Source organism: Amblyomma mixtum, chromosome 4 (assembly GCF_055824585.1).
Source record: "Amblyomma mixtum isolate Tamu chromosome 4, ASM5582458v1, whole genome shotgun sequence".
Taxonomy (NCBI): Eukaryota; Metazoa; Arthropoda; class Arachnida; order Ixodida; family Ixodidae; genus Amblyomma; species Amblyomma mixtum.
In genome coordinates, this window is record NC_143015.1 from 24,074,478 (window position 1) to 24,094,517 (window position 20,040).

The 20,040-nt window shown below is 51.6% G+C and overlaps 1 long non-coding RNA gene and 2 pseudogenes across 1 annotated transcript in view; 2 read left to right on the top strand and 1 right to left on the bottom strand.

Annotated features, from left to right (window-relative positions):
- LOC149345899 (uncharacterized) overlaps positions 1-7,007 on the top strand; it is a 37,227-nt pseudogene extending 30,220 nt beyond the window's left edge.
- LOC149345898 (uncharacterized) overlaps positions 1-20,040 on the bottom strand; it is a 93,853-nt gene that overhangs the window by 47,746 nt on the left and 26,067 nt on the right. The window lies entirely within an intron of this gene.
- On the top strand, positions 7,542-18,743 carry LOC149345900 (uncharacterized; annotated as a pseudogene).

Genomic DNA, 20,040 nt, shown 5'->3' on the forward strand with positions numbered 1-20,040 from the left:
TGCAACCTGAGTTTGAGCCACTCACAAAGCCTGTGAGATCTATGACGTCAAACAATGGCAGCCAGGCAGGTCAGTGCTTCGGCAATGCTCCGCCGTTCGTCCTTCTCGCACCTCAGTCGCCACCATCCTTCCACGGCGACCGGTTTGAGGATGTAGAGGATTGGTTGGCCAGTTTTGACCGTGTGGTCGCATTCAACCTGTGGGACGATGAGCGCAAACTGATGAATGCGTATATTGCACTGCTTGACTCTGCGAAAACTTGGTTTGAGAACCACGAAACGTCCTCCTCTAACTCGGCAGCTTTTCGCCGCGAGTTACCTGCCACCTTCAGCTCGAGCCAACGGAAGGAAAATGCTGAGATTGCCCTTCGCTCCAGGTCTCAGCAGTCCAACGAGAGCATGGCCATGTTTATAGAGGACATGACACGCCTCTTCAATAGGGCCGACCCTGCCATGCCTGAAGCTACAAAGGTGCGACACCTTATGCGTGGGATGAAGGAGCAGCTGTTCGCTGGCCTCATGCGCGACCCTCCGCTAACCATCGCCGCCTTCGCCAAGGAAGCTACGAGTATGGAACGTTCGTTGCAGAAACGGAGTGCCCAATACGGCCGTCAGGCGAATGTAGCGGCCACTCACTACTTCGCATCCTTGCCAGGACCCAGGGACAAGGCGCTGCGTGAGGCTGTATGGAGCATCGTCCGCGAAGAACTGCGACACCTCCGCTTGGATGCTCCGTCGCCAAGCATACCTTCAACAGGGGACGTCATTCGTGACGAAATCCATTGAGTGGTGCAGCCACCACCAGCACCACTACCAGAGCCGCAAGTCCTGTCTTACAGCGATGCCTTGCGCCAACCTTCCCCCGCGCCTCAAGCATTTCGCCCCGTTCCCGGACCACGATAACGCCACCGTTACCTGCGCCTCGTTGAGCAGCCGCAGGACCTGCGCCCTCCTATCAGCAAAGCACACGCGTGGCGCACGTCCAACGATCGCCCTCTCTGCTGCCACTGCGGGGAGCCTGGCTATATTCTGCAGCATTGCCGGTACAGGCGTCTGGGTTTGAGAGAATTCCCGCCGAACGCGCCTCGACCGCGCTATGGTGAAAGACCACAGGACATAGATGAGTACCTCACCGCTCACGTGCTGCCCCCGACGAACTCTCAGCAGCGCCAATCACGATCGCCATCCCTGAGGCGCTTTGCTTCGCCCAATCAGCCCTCAAGCTCAGGTCAGGTCAGACGCACGTCCCCTTGCCGAGAAAACTGAAGACGGCGTCCTCCGGGGGTAGGGCCGCCGCCACTGCACAGAGTCAACAGCCCCCACCAGACGATTCGACGCGACGACCCGGGCGGCGACCACCCGATCCGACTACCTCACCGACGCGCTGCGAACGATTGGTTTCAGCAGAAATTTCAGTTACCGCCGACAGTTATCAAGTGACCGCACTCGTTGATACCGGCGCTGATTTTTCTGTGATGAGCAGTCAGCTCGCCACGAGTCTCCGTAAGGTTCTGACGCCTTGGTGTGGACCTGTGATCCGCACTGCCGGTGCCCATGTAGTGATGGCAATCGGCGTCTCCACCTGCCGCATCCAGATCCGAGGTCTTACTTTCACTGGCTCCTTTGCCGTATTACGTGACTGTTCGAAAGATCTCATTCTGGGCATGGATTTCCTTCGAGAGTATGGTGCGGTCATCGACCTTCGGGAGCTCATGGTATCTTTTTCCGTCCAGCAAGCCGTTGACACCAACAGCGAGCCCAGCAGCGTAGTGTTGCGCCTATGTGCCGACCACATAACGATCCCTCCGCGAGCCAGCAAGATCGTCACAGTCGAGTGTGATGGCAGCACCGGCACCCTTGGTTTTGCTGAAGCGAACATGTCGCTGCTACTCGCTCGGCAAGTTTGTGTAGCCCGAGGCCTCGTAGAACTCGCCAATGGTCGTACCGACATCTTAGTCACCAACTTTACCCGTGAACCGCAGCATCTAACGAAGACAGAGGCCGTCGCTTACTTTGACGAGCTTGGAGAGTGTACCAGCCAGTGCTCTTTGTCCACGACGTCAGACCTCGACGATGAGACGACTACAGCCATCCCGACTGACGTAAACCCGCACTTCATGGCCAGTCAGAAACGCTCCGTAGAAAATCTCATCTATTCCTTCCGCGACTGTTTTGAATCAACTTCCAAGGTGCGACAGACGCCGCTTACCAAGCACCGAATTATCGTTGCTGACGACCAACGACCACTTGTCGGTGACAATATTATGTCATTCATACCTCTTTGCGGGTGCCATATTATTCACAGGCTGCAACCCAAAGAAGCTGCTGCGACTTCTTGCATGCACTGATGTTGCAATCCCTAGTACAGGCCCGTTCTTCAAAATTCAGAAGTGTGTATTGCTTCCAACTGTATGTATGGTAAGTCAGGTTTAGATTTGTGTTGACAACTAGCATGCGCATAAAACGTACACATGCAAAGATGGTAACTGTTGTTAAACAGCTTTGGACAGATGAACAGAGTGCCCACCTAAATGAGGCATCCAAGAAACCTCCGAGTTTAGCAGGGGATGGCAGATTTGACTCTTCAGGCTTCAACGCCAAGTACATTCCATACACACTAACTGACGCAGAGAACGCATCTTGCACAGAGCTTGTTCAGGTGCGTTTCATTTGATTCACAGCATGATAAAAGTTACAAACACTATTCAGTGATGCATACCTAAGTCCTGCAGGTGAATGAGGTAGGTAATAGTGTGTAGATAGAAGTGGCTGACATAACCAAGGGTATTGAGTTTCTGCTGATGAAGAAATGCCTGATCAGCAGAATTATTACTGATAGGCACAGTGCCATATGGGCTCTTCTGAAAAGAAAATATCCTGACATATATCACTTTTTCAACTGCTGGAATATGGAGAAAGGCAAGAACACCTTTATGGCTCTTCTCATTATTTGATACCTTGAGGCAAACGCGTTTACATTTTTTTTACGTGTCGTAGAAGAAGGACGTCGGGGACGGCGCCGAGGTCGGCGAGGAAGCGGGGTGATCAAGACCAACACGATCTGAGCGATGGCAATCCCACGACTGCTCCTTCTTCATCGGCGTCCAGCGAAGAGGTCCATCTTCTTCTTCTTCACAGTCATTTTAGAAATTAAAGAGAAACTACTCGCAGCTGCTAGGTGCCGTGGTACAGAAGTGCTCAAGCAGCGGGCACGTGCTGTCATCAACCACTTGTACTGGAGGGTGGCTTCAAGCAACGGACATCCACAAGAAATTGCACCGTAATGGATTTCACTTAGAAGGCACGTGGTGAATCTACACCAACATGACCGCATGATTTTTCCTCAGTGTGCCCACAGTAACCTCAGTGAAGAAGAGACTGGATGGATGAAGGTAGCTAGCATGAAATGATGGGTTGTTTTCAAAGCCTCTTTATATAACTGAAAATTTTTTTAACGATCCGATGCCCACCACAAGTTGTGCGAGACAGTAAAGGCCCCATCACTTCTTAAGACATACCCTAGCAGTGTACAAAGGAATAGATGTTTGGCTGTGAGGCTTTTCACAGCCTTATAAACCAGTTTGCTCCAAAGGCTTTTCATTATATCTATGCTGGAATGGAAGCCAGGTTAGTGCTGCGCTTTATCCGCTCGTGCAGCTAACATCCTGTCGCACTGCTCTGCATTGACATGCATTTTACAGTTACTTCAGTATTGTATTGCTTGACTCTTTACCGGGTCGTGTTATGCTGCCTATTTATGGTGGCCGTAGCTCAGCATACTTTCTAAAGGTTTCTTCTCTTTTATAGCTGCAATTTCACTTGCTACTAATGTTCCGTGCAGAGTCCTCATTTCAGCATTGCACTGCAATGAAAATCACGGGCGTGACCAGGCAGTCCGAGTTGATGGCCAGAGACGGTTTCCAAGGAGATTTCGAAGGGGCAGGAACGGAGAGTCCAGCCTTTCAGCTGTGAAGGTGGAACCGTCATGTGGTAAGCACTTATATTATGCATTACGGAAATTGTATTTACTCAAAACGCAGAGCAACCGTAACAGTTCCCCCCGCCCCCCCCACACCTCATTTACTTTTCCACAATCATTACAAAAAAAAAAAAACTTACGAGCCGAAGAGGAGGCAGGTTCCCTCACAGGAGGGAAGGTCCGCTTTGAAGGCTAGGTCAGAACTCTTAACGCAGCTAAGAGAGCACATGGACGCTCAAGACGCTAGAATAAACGCCTTCGAAAATCGGCGGGAGGCCAGGATCGCCGCCCTAAAGACCAAAACGGAGCACTTAGTTGTGTACATGAATGGAAGGTTCGTGAGCTCGGGCAGCTCATTTGGGAGAAATACGCATTCAAGATGGCGTGCAACAACAAACGCCCACTACAAAATTAGGGTGTGGCAGTGGAACTGCAGCGGGTTCGGAAGGAAGAATGGCCGCCTGCAGCTGCACATCGAAAACATCAGGGCGAAGCCCGACATTATTGCACTGCAAGAAAATAGGGAGCTAGTTTCTCTATCCAACTATAAGACATATCATCAATTAGGCATGGCGGAGAAGCGGGATTTACTCACTGCCGTCCTATTTCACAGGAATATTAGAGTGAGCCAGCATGAGATAAAAGGTGCCAAGGTAGATTACACACAAGTAGAAGTGATTCCCAGAAAAAAAGGGGACCAAACATCTTCATCCTTAAGGTGACGGTCCCACTGTGACGATGAACGGAAAACTTTTTTTGGTGACTGTACCTCACTCGTTAGCTTCATAAATATGGTTCAGATATGTCCAAAAAGCTCATTTTCTCTGCTTTCAAAGGATGCATGTGGTTTAACGATAGCTGCAAATTTGTTTCAACTGTAAAAGAAAACGCAATGGTGAAAAATGGCAGTTGAGCTCCACTTGTCTAAGGAAATGCAAAGCTGTGAAAAAACCTCTTGCACCTAGAGAAAAATCTTTCGAGACACTTTGAGATCTCATGCTAATGAGCATGTTTATGCATTTAGAAATATGTGTATAGGTTAGTTTATTAGCCACGCATGTTTTAAAAACGTAGAAAACAGAACAATGTAATTAATCTGCAATAACTTTTGGGATATGCATTGTCCTGCAGCGACCTTTGAGTTTGAGATCGTGTAATCGTTCTTCCTTTCTGAAAATAATGGAGCGGGTAGACGACGACAATGAGCGATGGAACGAGTGGGAGGAGACAAAGACGACAATGAAGTTCTCACTGTGTTCTCGGTGCCGCTCACAGCTGTTGTTTTCTATCTGTAAATATATTCTTTCCCGCAACATATTCGTGGAAGTACGGCTTTCCCCTACGCCTACCAACGACGGAGCTCCGCAGCGGCTGCCAGCTGCCTTCACAAATCATGAACCAAGACACCTTCCAGCACCGGCCATGCCATCACTCACCGGCACCGGCCATGCCATCACTCGTTCTTTGTCCCCCACGTGACTCTGGGACATTTCCTGACACCGACAATGTTGACGTCGACGACTGGATCCACATGTACGAACGCGTGAGTACCTACAACCGCTCGGATCCGACCCTTATGCTCGCAAATGTCATCTTCTATCTAAAAGACACCGCCCGGGTCTGGTATGAGACCCACAAAGACAATCTGACCAGCTGGGACGTGTGCAAGCAGAAACTGCGCGAACTGTTTGGACCGCCACTCGGCCGAACGCTTGCCGCTAAGAGGGACCATTGTGTGCAGCTGTTGCTCTCTTTGCCCTGTCTTTTGTGGTTCCTGCCTGATTCAGAACTATAAATGTTTCAGGTACTGATGATTCCCATTACATTCGTTTGCACTGAATTAGGACAGACAGCCAATCCACAATATGCGGTATACTTGCGAAGACCTCACCACTCATAAGTTTTATCAAATTGAAGCACCAGAAAACATACGCAAGAAGGGAAAATTACCGCCACACAGATAATTCAGCCTTTTCCTTTGTTCCAATGCACAAATCCTCTATAAAAGGTACCAGCAAGAACAATCAACAGGACCGTTCCTACATCCATATTTTCAATTTTTGTCCCCGTACATAAAAAAATGCACAAAACATTGTTAGCTGCCATAATAACTATATTCATCTTACACGTTTCCTCTTGTTAGCACATGTCCTTCACTTGTCGTCTACGTGCGTTTTCGGTTGTTTTTTGGCAAGGAGTCATTTCGAGTTACAAATTATCAAAATAATATATTTTTTTTTCAAGCCTCCAAAAGTCCATCCCTCGCTTTATATTCGTGGTCGCATATTATGTGTGCAACTAGGGTATGTTGTCATGAAAGAGAAGTTCGTAAAACGAGTTATTATTATATCATGGCTTGACATGTCATTCTTAGCAACTCGTTCCATCTTCCATGCGGCCTAACGGTGTTACATTTATTTACAGTCCATCGTGCATACAAGAGGGAAAAGTTTAAATTCAAAGGATATGCAGTGTCGTCCAGACTTCTAGTTGTGCGTGAACCTTTCCATGTGCTAGGCAAAATCCAAAGGAGACTGACACTTGCGAGAAACAGCAAAACAGGAGAAGGAACTTTCAACCTGCTGTGAACAGACATGGTTCAACGCATGCTCGATTTTCTTTCAGCAATGGAAAGCTGTGCTCCTGGGGCAGATGACTGAAGCTGGCAAGGAGGAAAAGAGACTTGCAGAAGCAGCTGGTGATTTCTGCGAGGATGGCTGCACCCTAAAGATAACGGCGGTAGTTGATGGTGGCTGGTCGAACAGGAGCCATGGCCACAGATATTATTGTGACAATTCTGGCGTGGCCGTCATCATAGGTAAGCGCACAAAAAAAGCTCCTCTACTTGGGTGTGAGGAACAAGCTGTGCAGCACCTGTGAGTTCTATGCCAGGAAAAACGTTGAATCAAAGAAGCACACTTGCTACAAACACTGGGACCAAAGCTCGGGGGCCATGGAGGCAGATGTCCTTGTTGAGGGTTTCCAGCGAAGCGTGGAGATGCACGGAGTTCAATACCGCACCTTTATAGGAGATGGAGACTCGTCTGTTTACTACCAGATTCAGTCAAAGGTTGGCTACGGTCGTTTCGTCCGAAAGCATGAGTGTGCTAACCATGCTGTCAAGTGCTACACTTCCCACCTCCATGCCACAGCTAAGGAAAGCAAAGGTGGCCGGCCCATGCTGTCGGGCCCGAGAATAAAGCGCATAAAGAACGGTGCGCGCAAGGCTGTCAGTCACTATGCCAAAATGTTGCAAGAGGACCCTGCTGATGGAAGACAGCTTGTTCGTGATTTGGCCACTGACTTGAGAAACAGCCCAAAACGTGTGTTTGGGTGTCGTGATGGCTGTAAAAGTTATTTCTGTGACTGCAGCAAGGGTGAAGACTTATTCGGGGTGATCCCTACCATGCTGAAAACAAAGACAATGACTGCAGCCAACAGTATTGCGGAAAAAGCTGACCGTCTCATCAATGATGACACAAGCAACTTTGCTGAAGCCCTCATGTCTCTTGCTGCTAAGCTTTGTGGTAGCAAGCAGATCAACCGGTGCCAGAAGGGTTCTTATGAGCATCGCTGCCAAGCTACTGGGCTTCCAGCCGCGGCTTCCAGCGGGCTTCCAGCCGCGGCCCCAGCGGCACATACAAACCAGCAAAGCTATGATTTGCCAGAGCCCCGGTGCTCTCTACATGAAGTATGCCAACAAGAAAATGGCTGCAAAAGACCGGCGATTGCATAGGAAAAGACAACTTTTTGACAGCCAGCATGAAGAGAAGATCCGTGCCGCTAGCACCTCATCACCTCACTATGGGGCCAATTGCATGAAGCCAGACATGCCACCTGAGGAGTTAGCTCAGAAAGCAGAAAGGCAGCTATAAGAGCTCTGAGTTGATCAGGAATGATGAGAACAGACTGAGGCACAGATACGGGGACAGGCAGACAATTCAAACTGGTTGGAGCAAAGGAGGCTCCGCCTCACTGCTTCAAATTTCCAGGCTGTCTGAGTAAGAAAGGACTGCACACTCTGGGACACACTGGTCAAGGCCGTGCTTCATCCAAAGAGCTTAACAAATTCTGCCACGCAGCACAACAAGCAGCATGAGAGCGTTGCACACCAGCTATATGGAGCACAGATGAACAGAGTTGTTCAACCATGTGGGCTCTTTGTTGACCTTTAAACATGGATTCCTGGCAGCGCCACCTGATGGGATAGTTGGCGAGACCGAATTGTAGAGGTGAAATGCCCATTAACTGCAATGGAAGATGAGCCCCTGGAAGCAGCACGAAAGTTTTCAGAGAAAAAGGAAAAAGAAGGTGGTCCAGTGCTTAGACGATCGCACAGACATTTTTACTAAGTGCACGGCCAGCTTCATGTCACCAGAAGGAACATCTGTGACTTAGCAGTGTATACAAGAAAAGGAATACACGTGCAAGAGGTACGCCGAGATGACAATTTCTGGGCAACGAAAATGAAGCCATTCCTGGTACGCTTTTTATAGAGACTGGCTTCTTCCAGAAATTGTAGACTCCCGCGTTGCTTGCTCTGTGGAAGTGCGCCGCCCAGACTGGAACAGGATTGCTGTTGAGGCCAGGGAAAACGCAAAAAAGAAAGCACCGCCTGTGGCAACCAGTAGTCAGCCCAGCAGCTAGAATGACTGCCTTGCCTCCAAACACCAGTACCAATGGTCATTCAGTGTGTGGTGTGACATCTTTGGAGGAAGAATAATTGACGCCCATATTTTTTGAACACACGCTCACTGCTCAGCGGTACCTTAACAACATCAGGAAAGGCCCAGTAGAAGACTTGCGCTGTGATCTTCCTCTTGCGCTTTTAAAGCGAACTTGGTATCAGCACGACGGTGCACCAGCTCACAGCAGCGGCCTTTCCCGAGCCTGGATTGGCGAAGCCTTCAAATGCCAGTGGATCGGGCGGCATGGACCAGTGCCCTGGCCTGCAAGGTCACCGGACTTGACACCTCTTGACTTCTTTTTGTGGGGATATGTGAAAGACTGTGCATACCGCAAACCTACAACTACATCGGAAGAGCTAAAGACAGAGATTGCTGAGGCCTGCAGCGGAATACCGTCCTGCGTCTTCAAGAACGCTACAGCGGACGTGCTGAAAAGGTGCCAATACTGTATTATTACAGAGGGCGACTAGTTTGAACACGTTCTTTAGACAGACGTCACAGCGAATGAATCTCTGCAACCGTTATCCATGAAAAGAGCCATCTGTGTGAACTCTTGTATGATGTGGAAATGGCACGTAAGTACTATGAAACCACAAATTTCCTGCCAAGAAGGAATGGCCCGGAAATTAAAGCAGCCTTCTGAGTCCATTTACAATTTTTCCTTCAAGAAAACCAGCGTGATTCACTTGACATTATCAAGCTTATTATAATGCGTCTTTGCTTGTTTAGGTCTTGCTCCCAAATTCAAACTCGAGATTTTCATTGTTCCTCCACATACATTTTGCTAGCTCGAGAGCACAATTATCGCCGCAGAAACGGGAGCCGCGATTTCAACTGCCGCCCGAACCCACTGGAGCTTCTCTTGGAACCAAGCGCAACGTGAAGCTCTGTTGGTCGTGGGCCGACCAGAGGCGCGAAGCGGGCGATGGTTTTCACAAAGCACGGATGAGGGCGCTGTAACTACGGCGTATTCGGGTGCTCGGAGCACGCTGTCACGCGGTATTCTTTAAACTCTGCGGCTTTTATTTTTTTCCCAATAAAAATGGCCACGCTGAGCCTAACTCGCTGAAAGTTCTTGGGTTGGACAATAATATTTGTGGAGCTCCACAACCTTCCTATTGACGACTGAACGTTTCAAGCTATATTTAAAAAGTTCATTTATCTCGACTAATTATTCAAATAGGAGGACCGAAAAAATAGTACTGTAACTTTAGATAAACCCTAACAACATCCACACGATTTTAGCTCTGAAGAACGCTTCGTTTTTTTATAAATCTTGGTCCAAGTTAGCTGGGACGCCCTGTATATATATATTAACGAGGGTTTACTACAGTCAAAACTCGATTTAACGAAACCCGATTTAACGAAAATCTCGATTTAACGAAGGTATCCTAATTCCCCCTCAGACGCTCATAGGGTTCAATGCTTTGACTAACCCGAAATAACGAAACCGATTCCGTGATCTGTCCCGATTTAACGAACCTTTTTTCGAGAAATAAAGGTGAAAAAGTGTTAACTTTTGGTCTATTTTGTAGACAGCACCCCAAAATTTATTGATTGCGAGTCAGCGGTAACAGCGCGGAGCATCTTCAGCCCGTCGCTTTTTTCAAACTGTGCGGCGCAAAACTAGTTTTAATTTTGAGTCGAGCTCACGAGATGGCGCCAAGAGTAAAAAAGTTTCGTGCCACATTTCATAGATGGCGCTGTTGCAGTTCGCGTTTTTTTTTGTGTGTGTGTTTGTGTGTTGTGCTCTGTGTTCGCTCTTGTGCGGATATTTCCCCGTGCCTCTGAACGCACGTCTTTGTCAAGCTTAGCTTGTTAGGCCTCCATCAGTCTAGCCTTGCTATCGTGGTGTGTGCAAGCAAGCGCGCCGCTAACCCTCCTGACTAGCAGATGGAGCCCTGCAAGAAACGAAAAAGGCTTACCCTGGACGAGAAAGCGGACATAATTCGTGCTGTGAGAAGTGGACAGAAGAAATGTGACGTGGCTGCATCACATGGCAGCCACGTCACATTGACCGCTTATCTGTTCTTTCAGCCAGCTTCGCGGTTGTTGCTGCCACACGCGTCTTATCTTTTCTCTTTATCTTTCCTCTGATCTTTTATCTCTCCTCTATCTGCACTAGGCAGCGGTGGTGGCTGGGCTGAGCCAGTAGGCAGGGTGCAATTTCCTTTCACCCTTCTCTCAGTCGCAACAAAACAGCAACAAGCAGCGCACGACTGCTGCGACACAACAAAGCACAAAAAAAAGACGCCAGCTGCTTCGGCCGCCGCTAACCTCGCTTCCCTCGCCCTTTCTCACGCTGCTGATGACGATGACCATACGGATCGCCTATGAGCAGTACAGTAGTGCCGCTTGTGACAGTATTTTTTCTTTTTGCTCTCGGCGCACCGGCTTTGCGGGCTGCGGAGTGAAGTCGAATTAACCGACGCACGACCAAATTTGTTCGAATTAACGAGAGTTTCGCCCCATAGACTCTTATGTATAATTGTAGGGACCTCGCGTGCGCGTCGAGTTATCCAATTTTCCGAATTAACGGGGGTCGAATTAACGAGCTTTCACTTACCACTGCGGTAGTTTATGGCCTCCGCGATCGGCTCCGGCGGCTCGCCGTCGCGGAGGCCACGGGTAGTTATTGCTGCCGCGGCAAAAAAACCCCCAAAGATGGCGCTAGTTGTATGATTACCAACTTTGGCGCCAATTTGTCATTAGCTGTGTGGCTTGCCGTCCCGTCGGCGGTATTTAGGGAAGATTGTTGCGCCGCTAGCCGAACCATCCTTTGGGTCGGTGCTACCGGCGTGAATTCGTCACGCGCGAGTGCGACGAAAAGTGAAAATGGTACGTGCTAACCGATACGATCGCGATAAGCTGGTACGGTTTATGCGGATGCAAAATGCATTATGTTCAATGGGTGCTCAGTCGGGGACTTGACTTTACTACTTTTAAAACGAAAGTACTGTTTAAGAGGGTACGTTTTAACGAGGTTTTACTGTAATCGAATGTACTGAATTATGTGCCCAAGAAATGCCTCATTCAATTTAACGAAGTTCTCGATTTAACGAAATAATTCACGGCTCCCCTCAACTTCGTTAAATCGAGTTTTAACTGTATTGCTTCGACAGGGAAGCAGTATTCTTCAGAGCGATCAGTCTTCACACACACAAACACACACACACAAACATATATATATATATATATATATATATATATATATATATATATATAAAGCCATATCATCGAAGTATATGCTTCATTAAAGGAAACATTTTTAAACATTTATACGCATAAGAAAGCCACCTGCTTGCGTCGCCTTAGGTCGTGCCAAATTACGTGACTGCACGTGCCGGCTTTTGCCTTTTTCTCCTTTTCACCTGTCCGGGAGAGGATGGAATGCCTCGCCACGCCGTTTTTTTTCCCACCTGGTCCGGCCAACAAGGGAACACTGCTGTCCAAAACTGGCCACCGCTGCTTTTTTCATGTATATTTTTCTGCCCTGCTTTCAACCCCCATTCCCCCCCCCATTTTTTTCCTTCTCTTCCCCCTCTTTCTTGCCCTCCCCCTCTTTAAACCCACATGCAATAGTACCTTCACACTCAGTCCTGATGAAAGCCAGCTTCTGGCCGAAACATCAACCTAATAAATGTTTCGATATGAAGAGATGTTCCTGTTTTTAATTAACATATATATATTGATGCGGGTAGACGACGACAACAAAGAGCGATGGCACGAGTGCGAAGAGTAGTAGACGACAACGAAGTTCGGACTGTGTTCTCGGTGCCGCTCGCAGCTGTTCTTGTCGATTTGTAAATATCTGTAAATATATTCTTTTCCGCAACATATTTGGTGGAGGTGCGGATTTCCCCTACGTCTACCGACGACGGAACTCCGCAGCGGCCGCCAGTTGCCTTCACTCATCATGACCCACGACGCCGCCCAGCAAACCTCAGCCCCGGCCATGACATTGTTGAGGTATTAGCGGGGTCGCAGCGGAGCACCAGAGAGAGACGACCAGCGTGGCAGGCTTCTAGTTCCGGACTGCCCGTGCCGGGCGTGCGCCACGAGCACGCGCTGTCCGTCTTTATTTTCCTCTAGCGCGCGCTGTAACGCCGATCTCAGCGCCGGCGCTTTATAGCGTCGCCGGGCGCTACAGGGCCCCCCGCCTAGACGGAACGGCGAAATGGACGCGCCGACGGGGTACAGATGGAGGTCACGCGATGGAGGGAGGGTCCGGTAAGTTCATGTCAGGGTCCGGGAAGAGCCGTCGGGTGGAGGGCGCGGATTCAGGTGGACGAGCCTGGCTGCTGCGCAATGGGCGAATGATGCAGGGTGCCGAGCTGACAAAGCATATTAGGGCAATGGAGGCCATGGTGGGGTCGTCACCGACTGTAGTGCTGCCCGCTGGCACAAGTGTCATTGGTGCTGGACCGTTGCAGCTGATGTCGGCGGGAAGCTGGCACACAGAGTACGCCGTCACAAGCAAGGGAGCGGTCGAAACGGCTCCGTGGACAGATGTGGTCTTTAGCGTGGTGTCGTGTCGCTGCTGTAGCGCCAGCTTCAAGTCGTCCAAATAGGTGGAAATGGCTGGCTTACATGGCTCAGGTGCCCCTGATGTAGGGCGCGAGCAGTGCGGTCCGGCCACTAGGGTTGGCACAGGTGTGACCGACGAGACAACGGTGACAGCTGTGGTGAGGACGGAGGAAGTTGCTGGGTTCAATTCCAGGTGCTGGGGTAAAGCGGGAGTGGCCGTCCGGAGCGACTGGCCAGTGCTGATGCGCGGGTGGGCATGGTCGGGCTTGAGAGCAAGCGCTGACACTGGGTCAGGAACTGTTTCAGGCAAAGTGGGGCTGGAGGCGATCGCCGTGCTTGTTACTGCTGTCATCGGGTTGGCTTTCTCATCCTGCTCCTGATGACGAGTAGTGCTCTGCGGACCTTCTGAGGGGCTGGGAGTGTGACAAGCAGGCTTGGTCGTTGTCGAGGGCTCTTTAGCATCAGCGGGCGACGGCTTCAACCTCACAGAAGAGGCCTGAGAGCTGTTGGCGGTAGTGACGAGGTAGATGGAGATGCCGGAAGCCTCGGCACGGCTGCTGCCGCAGAGTCGTCTTTGGCTGCAGGAGGCTCTGGCGACAACGCCACTGAAGCGCAAAGAGGCAGGGCCAGAGACGCGGGTCGGATAGTAGTAGGAGAAGGACGCGAGGCGAAGCTCGTGCGGATCCCACCTGGTGTGGCGTCGAGAGAGACAGCCGGGCTGGAGACGCTGGACGGGAGTGGCGGCAATGCGGCGAGGGGCTGCTGAGGCGGGCCGGGTTCTGATGAAGGCTGCGTGGGCGCGAGCGAGGCCGGTGCAGGGCCAGAGGCTGGCGGCGGCGAAAACGGGTCCGCTGCGTCGTAGAGCGGCGGCGGAACGTAGTAGGCGCCGAAGTACGCCAAGACGGCCGCACGCAGCTCATCGTATGGCCGGCCGCCGAAAGCAGAGTAGGTGAGCCGACGCAGGAGGTCGGCCGGGAGGATGTCACAAAGGACTTCGTGTTTGAACGGCTGGATGGTGATGCCGTTCAGGTACATCGCAGCCTCCAGTTGGGCGAACCACCCGCCGACGCCTGCAGGCCGGAATGCCGGGTCGAAACTTGGGTGCTGCCAGTACGCCATGCTGGAACGCCGCTGCGATAGAAGGCACGGTTCGCCAGGTCACCACTGTTGAGGATTTGCGGGGTCGCAGCGGAGCACCAGAGAGAGACGACCAGCGTGGCAGGCTTCTAGTTCCGGACTGCCCGTGCCGGGCGTGCGCCACGAGCACGCGCTGTCCGTCTTTATTTTCCTCTAGCGCGCGCTGTAACGCCGATCTCAGCGCCAGCGCTTTATAGCGTCGCCGGGCGCTACAACATCACTCGTTCTTTCTCCCCCTCGTGACCCTGGAACATTTTCTGGTACCGACAACACTGACGTCGACGACTGGATCAACATGTACGAGCGAGTGAGTACCTACAACCGCTGGGATCCGACCCTTACGCTCGCAAATGTAATATTCTATCTAAAAGACACCGCCCGGGTCTGGTATGAGACACACGAAGACCATCTGACCAGCTGGGACGTGTGCAAAGAGAAACTCCGCGAATTGTTTGGACGGCCGCTCGGCCGAACGCTTGCCGCTAAGAAGGACCTCGCCTCCCGAGCTCAAACATCTACGGAGTCCTATGTGTCGTACATTCAAGATGTGCTGGCCCTCTGTCACAAGGTTGACGCCAACATGCCCGAGTCTGACAAAGTCGGCCACGTGTTGAAGGGAATCGCCGACGATGCCTTCAACTTGCTCGTATACAAGAGCTGCACTACAGTCGACGGAATTATTAAGGAATGTCGACGCTTCGAGGAAGCCAAAAGCAGGCGTATTAGCCAGCCGTACACACGCCTCCCCAACACGGCTGCGACTTCTTCATGTGAAGACCTGCGCCACCGGGCAACTCCAGCGCCCCCAGAAAATGTGACCCGCATCATCCGACGCGAGCTCGAAGCTATGTCCCCTGCCCCCCAGCATCTACATGATGGCGACACCCGCTTACCTACCATCTCTCTGGTACAAGCTGTCGTCCGCCAAGAGCTTGCCAACCTTGGTTTCCAGCCCATCAGCCCTGTACGGTCTTCACCACCACCCGAAATCACTGCGATTGCTCCTGGACGACCTTCGTACTTCACTCCACGTCGCCGAAACCCTAACGACTGGCGGACAACCGACGACAAGCCCATTTGTTTCCATTGCCACCGCATTGGCCACATCTCCCGCCACTGTCGAAATTATTGGTCCCGTCGCAGCACATACCGTCCTCTCAGCTCCCACCGCGACGACGAACAGCCCAGCCACTACACGCCCCCTCCAGCCCAGCACAGTGCTACAGTCGACGGCCAGATTCCCCGCTCCAGCCGCTCCCCGTCCCCCCTGCGTCGCCAGTCTCGTTCGCCCCAACGCCGTCGCTCCTCTCCTGGCCCCTACGGACGCTCGCAAGCGGAAAACTAGACGCTGCAGTGTCTGGAGGTGATGCTGCAGTACAGCCCCAGTCCCAAAATCCTCGATTAGCCCTTCGCGCACACCATAATTTGCTCGCTATTCATGTCGATGGAGTGCCTATGAGAGCCCTGATCGATACAGGCGAGCACGTATCCGTCATGAGTTCAGCCCTACGACGCCGCCTCCGAAAAGTACTGACCCCTGCACCCAAAGCCGTTCTCCGCGTTGCCGACGGCGGAACTGCTCATGTTGTTGGACTATGCACAGCCCGTGTGACCATATCCGGCCGCCATACATCCGTTCTGTTCTCTGTTCTGGACCAGTGCCCTCATGAAGTCATTCTTGGCCTCGACTTACTGTCTGAGCATTCAGCCCTCATTGACTGCGCCACTAATGTTGTTCAGCTTGACCTTCCTCTTTCTGCTGAGTCGCCGTCCCCAGTTATACACCGTCTTTGTGCTGTCGACTTTGTCCGTCTACCGCCTCAAGCCGCAACTTACATTTCTTTCTCATCTGTTCCCCCTGTACCTGATGGTCACTACGTAGTCACTCCGGAACTTGACGTCGCCCTGACGCGCAGCATTGCGCTTCCACACATTGTATTTACAATGTCGGCCAACCGAGCGTGCCTTCCGGTCCTGAACTTCGGTTCATCCATCCAACCGCTCCCGCAAGGCATCTCACTCGCCACGCTGTGCCCTGCTGCCGAATGTGTGATATCAGTGGTGGACAGCTGCTTACTTTCCACTCAGCAATGCCGGTTGCCTGCGGCCCCATCAACAGCGAACCCAACGGACGACTACGCCGACATGATCGCTTCTGACCTACCGCCGATGCAAGCTCGCGATCTTAGGTGCCTCTTATCATCTTTCCGCGACATCTTCGACTTTGATAGCCGTGTTTTGGCTCGGACCTCTGTGGTGACGCATCACATGAACACCGGTGATTCCGCTCCTCTCCGCAGACGTCCGTACCGAGTGTCCAGCGCCGAACGCACCGTCATAAATCAAGAGGTGGACAAGATGCTCGCAAAAGACATCATCGAGCCCTCGTCAAGTCCTTGGGCTTCACCAGTCGTCCTGGTGAAAAAGAAGGATGGCAGCTGGCGCTTCTGCGTTGATTATCGGCACCTCAACCGCATCACAAAAAAAGACGTAAATCCACTCCCAAGGATCGATGATGCCTTAGATTGCCTCCACGGCGCCAAATATTTCTCTTCAATTGATCTTCGATCGGGGTACTGGCAAATTGCCGTTGATGAAAAGGACCGCGAGAAGACCGCCTTCGTGACGCCTGATGGCTTATACCAGTTTAAAGTCATGCCGTTCGGCCTCTGTAACGCCCCGGCTACCTTCGAACGAATGATGGACTCCCTTCTTCGTGGCTTTAAATGGTCCACCTGCCTCTGTTACCTAGACGATGTTGTGGTTTTCTCGCCTACTTTTGCCACGCACCTCGAGCGCCTCTCTAATATTCTGACAGTGTTTCGTAACGCCGGACTTCAGCTCAACTCATCGAAATGCAAGTTCGGTCGTCGCCAACTAACTATTCTCGGACACCTCGTTGACGCTTCTGGTGTACGCCCAGATCCCATCAAAATTCAAGCTGTGAAGGACTTTCTGTGTGAAGGACTGTGTGTGTATATATATATACACACAGACACCTGGGTAGGTTGCCCACGATACGATGGGCAGGTCAGCAGACTGTCACAAAGCAGGCTTCAGGAAAACCAACGAAAACACAACGGCTAAATGCTGACAATGCCCACTGTAGGTGCTAAGGCACTAAAATTGACTGGACGCTCATGAAACCCAACATGAGGAAGCTGCAGTACCAGTTGTATTTACCCTCGAGGATTACTTTGATATTTTTACTCTTAGCCGAGGCTTCACACATGGGGCAGTATTCCTCTGGAGGAAGTGGGGAAATGGGTCGATGCCGGCGGTGGGTGGATGGGTAGCCGCCCAGCCAGAGGAGTGGTGCATGGAGGTGGTTAGCCCACAGTGGGCCGTGATTCTGGAGGGAAGCGGGCTTTCCCACCGCGTCCTTGAACTCAATTTCCCCTTCCCTTTTAAGGCGGTAGCATAGGAGGGCCTTGAAGGCGAAAACTGTTTGGCGTCGGCGGCGTTTGTGTGAAGCCTCCGCCTTCCAGCTTGTGCTTGGGACAATTCTTCCCTAATGTTCGTCTGTGCCTGATTGCAGAAGGCCAGTCTGCATTCGAGTTCTACCTTCTAGTTGGTACTCGCTTCTACGTTCCCTGATGGCTTCTTTTCATCAAGGAAAAGGATACTTGTGATGAGTATGAGGATATAGTTCCCATTGGCTTAGGGACTAGAGCTCGTCCGAAGCAGCAAGCGCCATCGCGTGCACAAGATACGACACGAAACACCCGAGAAGTGAAGAATCATTGTGACTTGAACCTCGACCCACAGCTGCTGTTGTCAGATAAGGGCTCTCTTTTCGGCTGGATTTCATCCCCCACTTCCGACACGAGCAGCCATGGCAGCTCTGGCAGCCCCGGAGCTGCCACCTTGAGGGACGAGACTGAGAAAATCAAGGACGACTTTCCATACATGAGCATCTGCAGGGTGGAGCTGGAGGAACAACGTGCTATGCTGGTTAACATCGCGGAAAATCTGAAGTGCCCAGCCAAAAATCTGACAGAGAAGTTCGTGGCGATGCCTAAAGTGATGCTGAGCAAGTTTCCGGAACTTGAGCAGTTGAAAAGCGAAATGCACAAAATGATGGAGGAAAACTGCCATCTTGAGGACGAAGTTCAGAAGAGAGACGATTTCACCAGGCCAAACGGCCTCAAGCTGAGCAGGGCTGGTGCCAGCCTGGCCATTCAGCAGGCAGCCGAACTATTTAAAGACACTTTGGAGCTGCATGAATAGCAGCAGAAGATAGGCCTTCCGAACCGCCTGCAAAGGCAGCAGCAGGATGCTAGGCAGAGAAAAATGCTTAGGGATGCCAGGAAGGAAGTGAAAGAGCTTAAGCACAACCTTAGGCTAGCAGAGGAGGTTGAGGAAAAAGGAGCTAAATGTAGACAAGCTCCATACACACCACAAGACGCGTAACCGAAACATAACTGAGAAGTTCATGCTGATGCCTAAAGTGATGCTGAGCAAGTTTGTGGAACTTCGAGCAGTTGAAAAGCGAAATGCGCAAAATGACGGAGGAAAACTGCCGTCTTAAGGACGAAATTCAGGAGCAAAACGAATTATCAGGGTGAATGGCCTCGAGCTGAGTGAGGCCGGTACTGGCCTGCCATTCAGCAGGCAGCCAAGCTATTTGAAGATACTTTGGTACTGCATGAACAACAGCAGAAGATATTGTTACGATGCATAGTCGCGATGCGAAGACGACGTTGTTCGGACACTCGGCAGCTGACGACGACGAGGACGAGCCAGTTAGTGCTGGGGTGACTTGGTTTGCTGTGGCTTCTGACTGCGGCCTGTCCAGTCCGCTGCGGGGCTAACCCCCCGTAATATTTGGTGTGAGGTGCGGTGGTCCCTTCATCATCTTCCTGGTCCCGGAGCTTCGGCGCCCTGCGCCTGCCGTGGACGGCGGCCATGAGTACCTGGTCCGGCCCGCCCAGCCGTGCCCCAGCCCGCCCAACCTGAACGGACCTCGGCGCTCACCCCAGCACCGTCCCCCGCCCCGACCACAAGACACGACGAACTGACGACGGTGCCGTGACCATAATGACCCGACCGACCCAAGACCCTGCCCACACGTGAGGACACCGCCCCCTGCCCCTGACGTTTGGTGCGTCCACGGACCTCGGCCGCCAGCTCCTGGCACCCTACGGCCCGGATGCTTCGTGGACCGGGACTCATTCACCATTGTCTCATCCACAGTGGCAGCCAGCACTTCACCATCTTGCCACTCCTTTTCTGCCCTGGAAGCTCATCACCGTATCGCGCATCCCTTCGTCCATGTCTTCTTCTATTTACGATTGGGACGATCGATTGGTGGCCCCGAGTAATGTTACGAAGCTGGCAGTGGCGTGGGACGGAGCGCTCGCGCTAGGCCAGCGGCCATTAAATCATCTCTTGTCCATCATTCAACCCATCTCATTCTTCGGCTGACCGCCACACAACAATATGCCTTCCGAACAGCTCGCAAAGGCAGGAGCAAGATGCTAGGCAGAGAAAAATGCCTAGGGATGCACAGACGGAAGTGAAAGAGCTTGAGCACAACCTTAGGCTAGCAGAGGAGGAGTAGGCTTTGCTGAAGGAAAAGGCATTTAATATCGACAAGCTATATATGCACCACAAGAAACACCTATCAGAAACAGAACATGCAAGATAAGCTGAGAGCTTATAACCAGAAATCCCAGAAGCCATCTGACTCACCAACAGACTGTCTATT